Source organism: Dasypus novemcinctus, chromosome 1 (genome assembly GCF_030445035.2).
Source record: "Dasypus novemcinctus isolate mDasNov1 chromosome 1, mDasNov1.1.hap2, whole genome shotgun sequence".
Lineage (NCBI taxonomy): Eukaryota > Metazoa > Chordata > Mammalia > Cingulata > Dasypodidae > Dasypus > Dasypus novemcinctus.
Genome location: NC_080673.1, coordinates 62,422,033 through 62,428,897, shown reverse-complemented (window position 1 = coordinate 62,428,897; position 6,865 = coordinate 62,422,033).

Sequence of the window (6,865 nt, the reverse complement as noted above, 5' to 3'; positions counted from 1 at the left end):
ATTAGAATTATGTTATAATTAATTTTTATTGTAATTGAATTGTTATTTACATTTATAAAGGCTTGTTGATATGCTATTTTTTATAATTGGTTTTATTGAATCTAACCTGGATTTGCATTCTTTTAAAATTTGTAATTTCTTTCAATCTATTTTTCTATTTATTTTGAAAATTTATAATTAAGGGCTTTTTAGCAGCTAAAACAATAGAGCCTCTACCTTTCAGATTTTCAGCGGCAATACGCAATTATAGTGGAACCCTGTTGATATGGTGGTAAGATCTGGTGGAGGTGACATTTTCTATACTCATGATAAAATCTAGGTCTTTTAGTGGTCTGTTTACCTGGTCTATGAACTTCACAAATGTTTCTTAGTTTTGTTTCTTTTGTTTTAACTCCTCCTAGATGAGACAGGAAGGCTAAGAGTTCTGGAATTGGGTAAATGCCCTTTACCAGAATGGGATAAGACTCTGGCAAAGCCTTTTAACCTAGAGAGAATGCCTCTGCTATGAAGAATGCTCAGGAACATTTCAAATAATAACTTCCCTCCCATGCCAGCGCCACACAGACATGCAAGGATCTTTCTGGTTCTTCATGGTGAGAACCTGGTGGGGATCTTGGAAATGAAACTCACAAAAGATTCAGGGTCCCCCTAACATTGCTGACGCCAGAAGTTTCTCACTTTCATTCTAGTCCTTACTGAGCCTCTGTGAATCTACCAAAATTACCATATAACTTTTCCTCTCCATTTGTGTCTCTAGTTGTTTGTGTTCTTGATATGCAGTTCTTGTTTGTGACTCTATATTTGCCTGTCTCTCCAGATTTCTAGGTGCTAATTTACCTTGGAAATTCAAGTCTCTGATGAATACAAGAAGACTTGTGGATTTTCAATTTTCTTCTCTTTTCTCTTGTAATAAAGATGAGAGTGATGACTAATAAGTGTTCTTCCTATCAGTGAAAGAAAAGTGAGAGATCCCACAGGTCAAGAAGGATAAAACAATGACAGAAAATTTAACAGAACTACTATAAAGATCATTTATAATAAAAAAGTCAACTTAATAAATTAGATGAAGAGGAAATATTTTATAGTTGTGAATGATGGAACAACTTTGGCAAACAGAAGGAATTCATTTAAAATCATAAATATTAGAAGGCTCCTTTTCACCCATTTGATAAAGCAATATAGTTTTCAATAGTTAATGTGTCATTGAAGTCAGGACCACACTTGAAGATTCTCAAATCCTGCAAATGCATATGAACTACAGATATTCAGAGAAAGGGAGAAATAGAGCATTTTTGTTCACATTGGATTAGCAATATCATTTTTATGACATAAAAATGTTTAGATATTTTATTAATATTATGGGAAGGTTAATATGACATTTAATTTTTGTTTATTTTAATTTTATTTTTAAAGAAGTTCAAGATTACAGAAGAGTCACTTAAAAAATATAGAGGATTCCCAAATACCTCATTCCCTCCCCCTCTCAGATTTTCCCATTAATAACATCTTTTATTAATGTTTTTATTTGTTATAATTGATGAACAAATATTTTTGTATTATTGCTACTAATCATGGTCTGTAGTTTACATCATGGCTTACACTTTGCACCATAAAATTATATAGGTTTTAAAAACATGTATAGTGGTCTATATCCTTTAGTGCAATACTATATAGTACAATTCCAATGCCTTAAAAAGTGTCCTATATTCCACCTATACTTCCATCACCCTTCCCTCCCAACCTATGGTAACATTATCTTTTTATCAATGTTACCAATTTTTCCATTCTTACAGTAATAATGAGTCATTTTGGTCCATGGTTGTATCCCCCCTTATGTTTGTCCATTCCTCAATATTGAAGCTTTTGCAATGGTGACACTTGCTCTGCTTCCAATTGAGAGGATGCTTAGATGTTATAGAGCTGATGAAAGGAAATATTTTGCTTGCAGGTGTAAATACTCTTTGTTTTTTGGATGGGGGTTGTCCATCATCACCATTTTGTTAGTTTTCCTGGGTGAGTTGTATGAACTGGAGAGTTAGTGCTGTGTGCAACTCTGCTGAGACTTAAGGCTTAACTGGCATGTGAACGCATTTAATATTGAAGTTTCTTGGACATATATTTTCTGGGTATAGTGGTAATTAAAGATTCAAATAAAAGGGTAGAAGAATCATGTGTAGGAAAATTACAAAAAGGTCTAACTTTGTTATAGTGGGAAAATAGTTCATCATATATTTCATCAACAAGGTGCCAATTTCATAGAATTGTGTGCCTTACCTATGGTACCAAGATGATTCTAAGATGCTCACAAGCACCACTCTTTGAGCTTTGTGTACTGTGGTAGTTAGTGAGATCAATCTGAGACATGCACAAATATAACCTCTCAGAAAAAGTTGGCTTTTATAATGGAGATTTTATTTATTATAAATGTTTACAATTCTGAAGCCATGAATTCTCCAAATTGAAGCACCATCAGAGATGCTTCCTCACCAAAGTCAGCTACTGGTGATCCTGGTTTCCTGCCATGTGACAAAGATGGTGGTCAATCTCAGTCAAGGTCCCTGCCAGAAACTGCCATCTCCTGGACCTCAGCTTTGGGAAGCCAGGCATAGGGATAGCCTCTTTCCAGGTCTCCTATCTCATTCTTGGCTGCTCTCAATCAACCTCTTCTCAAGGTCAGCTGTGGGCTATCAGACATATGATTCATCTCTTCAATCTTGAGCTGTTCCATGGGCCTTGCTTTTTGGGTCTTTGTGCTGAAGATTTGCCTGCTAGGGTTCTTCAAGTCCTCTCTCACACGGCAAGATAAAAAAATAGTGGCTCCCTCTCTCTGTGAGTCTCTCTTTGTGTTTTCACTTATATATGCCAGTTAAGAGGATGGAAAGCCAACCTGAGTCATGCTTTATTGACTTAGTGCAATCAAGAGAGTCTCACACCCACAGGAATATTTCAGTTCAAGAACATTATCTCTTTTGGGGATGCACCAAATTTAAACTGTCATACCATTCAAATAATCTCATCTGGAAACCATCTCAATTTCAAATGAAGTATTAAACAATGGAAATTTTACACTCCTTATAATCCTTTTTAAATGAGATAAATTAATCATAAAAAATTAGCAACATTAAATTGGAAATAATTGGGAAGTAAAGAGTAGTAGTTATATACTTTACAAAATGATATTTTTAAAAACTGAATGGTTTAGAAGAGGAACAAATATTTGCAATAATATTCTTAATCATTTCTATCATTTCTATTTGCAGCAGGACATCCCTTGGTGGTGTCTCTCCTTTTTAGTTTTGGTTCAGTTTGATACATTGTTCTGAGGAAGTAAAAAAAAAAAAAAAAAGATAATTTTTCTCCTTTTACATTTAATAGTGAAAGTAATGTTTTCAGGTATGCTTAGAGTAATGACCAATGTATTTATTGTGCTAGGAATTTCTTTTAAGACATTAATAGTAATGGAAACAAGAAAAGTGATAGCAAGACAGAATGTTACCTAATTTTGAGACTAGCAAATCTGTAACAGACCCAATAAAGGAGTGGATGTCATTTTTAAAGAACACTCATGTGTACTTTCATTTTTTGAAACTACTTACTAAACTATGGCACAAAAGAAAAACAAATTTACAGTTATTGTGAACTACAATGAAGAAGACAAGAATTTTCTTTGCAATAATCTATATAACATGTTTATTCTATCTGTGGATTAGGATTTTTAAAGAAAAAGAGTATTTAAGGAAAATAATTGGAATGTAAATTTGCAATAAAACATTTTTAAAAAATGCCCAGATGTTATTTATGCAATTTCTGTTTTAATAACACTTAAGGAAATGTGAATTCACATCTTTTTGCTCTAATTTATATTCAAATGCTACTTTATGGAAAAAAAATCATTTAAAGTTTGTTTTGATGTTGTATACACACATTCCAAAGAGAAGTTCAAAAATTTAATGATTAATGTTACACATTTTTACATCATTTTCTCAATTAAAAATTCTGCATACTCATATTATGCTATATCCATTATGTATGAATTTTGCAAAATTAATATTTTATTCCTCATAAAATTTTTAAATGCTTAAGAAACAACACAGGATGCATTTAAATGCATTTGTATATGAGTGGCCCATTTAATATGGAATAAAATAGGACAAAAATGTCCAAATTTATTTAAAGATTTCTAAAAGAACATCTGTTTAGGAGTCCCAAGTGAAGCTTAATCCCAAACCCACAAAATATCCAATGAAAACACAATAAGTAAAGGAAAATTCATATCATTCAATGAAGATTATAGTACCTCTACCTAGGAGTGACTTACCATTGAAGTAAGGTAAGCAGAAAGTATGAAAGCATTTGTCCTGAAACTGCAATTTCCATAGGTAGTTAACAATGTAGAAGATTATGAGAAGAACAAAAGAGTCTCTCAAGCTTCCCTTGGCAAGGTTATTAGCAAGTCATTCAGAAAATAAGTAAAATTTAAAAATATAATAAAATCGAATAAGACAGACAACCTAGGAGAAAGTTTTACTTAAAAAGGAGGTCAATGAAGATACAATAGGTGAAACAATTGAAAGCTAGATAGGCTTTCTACAACAAAGCAAGCAACCAACCAACCTACAAGTATTAATTAATGTAGGGAGATACACCCATGTTCTGATTAAAACTCCAAGTGTCTGAAAAACCTATTGATCTTGGAAGTTATTATTTAACTGCAATGAATACTGTTTATCTTGACTGGCCAGGTATCCTGAGTCAAGAACGAGTTAGAGTGGTGCTTGAAGACAATAGAACCTCTTCTCAGGGTCTGTGGCTTACACCATTTTAATGCCTTGGCTTCAGAAAACGAGAGAATGGAGGATTATGCAGCAGAACATTTAGTGCCAAGTCTTGGAGAGGTACATCAGATCCAGGCATGTTTTACTGACTAGACATCATTTTCATGGTCATGCCTACTATGAAGGGACCTTGGAAATTATAGTACAGATAGGATCTCAGAAAAAAAAGAGTAAATGGGTTGATTAACAACTATCCACTTTCTGACACTCTTCTTTATAACTTATTATATTTAATGATGTTTCTCTGGAATGAGTCTACTTGCCATTTCCCTTATTCCACAGATTAGAGCTCAAAGGCAATGAATAAATTTTCTTATACATTTATTTAAACACATGTATATCTTTTAAAATGTAATACATATTTGTCTTTGTGTTTGTGTTTAATTTACAATGTATTTTGGTTTTAATATCATTTTGTTTCTTACCAATTTGCCCTCATCATTATATTTAACATTTATCCAGGTTATTTCAGGTCTACCAGGTTCTTTAATTCTGGGTGCCTAGTAACATTTTATTATACTTATATCAAATTTTATATCTCCATTATCTTGATGGAAATCTAGGTTGATACCAAGTGTTTTTCACAGCAAGCAATGCTATAATCAACATCACTGTCTATACCTCTTTGGAGACCTGTGTGTAATTTTCTTTTCGTTATATACACAAAAATGGAATTGCTGATATATGGGTTTTGTAAATCACCAGAATGTTCTAGAGTAAATGAATGGGTAAAACATTTGTGATGCAGCCATACAATGAAATGTTATTTTTAAAAAAGAATCAGACTTTTGAGACATGCAACAACCCTGATTCAATGTTAAATGAATTTTGATAAAGAGTTCTAAAAGGTGAAACACTTTATGATTCTACATATGTGACATACTAAAAAAGGAAAATTATAAAAGTGGAGTCTGGTTGGTTACAGAACAGCAATTGCAAATAGATAAGACAATAAAATGGGGTAAAAAATTGAATACCAGGAGACAAAATAATAATTCTTATAATTTTACTTTCAAAACCAAAAATAATAACCAGATTGATAAACTCTTTAAAATAATATTTTATATCTATGTGTATTTAATTTTTAAATTCATATTTAAAAATAATTTAAGTATATACAATAAATTTATATATAAACTAATAGCAACATATCAGATACCTAAGAATAAACATACTAAGAAAAATAAAAGTTAAAGCATATGGAGAAAATAATAAAGTTTTATTAAAATGCTTAAAATAAATTTTAAGAGGGAAATATAAGCTTCATTATAGCAGATAAAGATAAATAATGCAAATATGTTTTCTTAGATCAAAATATAAATTTAATATGAACCTAATTAAAACTCTATGATTGGGAAGCAGGCTTGGCCCAGCGGTTAGGGCATCCGTCTACCACATGGGAGGTCCACGTTTCAAACCCTAGGCCTCCTTGACCCATGTGGAGCTGGCCCATGCACAGTGCTAATGTGCTCTAGGAGTGCTGTGTCACGCAGGGGTGTCCCCGCGCAGGGACACGCAAGGAGTGCGTCCTGTAAGGAGAGCCACCAGTGCGAAAAAAAGTGCAGCCTGTCTAAGAATGGTGCCACCCACATGGAGAGCTGACACAACAAGATAATGCAACAAAAAGAAACACAGATTCCCATGACGCTGACAACAACAGAAGCAGATGAAGAAGAGGCAGCAAACAGACACAGGGAACAGACAACCAGGGCAGGGGGTGGAGGGAATGGGAGAGAAATAAATGGATAAATAATAAATCTTTTTAAAAAAAGCAACTCTGTGATTATTTGTATAATTGACCAAATGGGATGATTAAACTTCCCAGATTTTGAAGCTTACTATAAAGTTGTGGCTTTGAAGAACAATAGAAAAACAAACGGGTAAACTGAATTTGTCTTTTAAATGGAATTAAAGTACATTACAATGCATGTGATGCTAATGTATAATAAAATGTTATGTCACATTAGTGGCAGTAACTTTTTAGTTGTTTTGGGGTTTTTGCTTGTTTTTGTTTGTTTACTTGTTTTGTT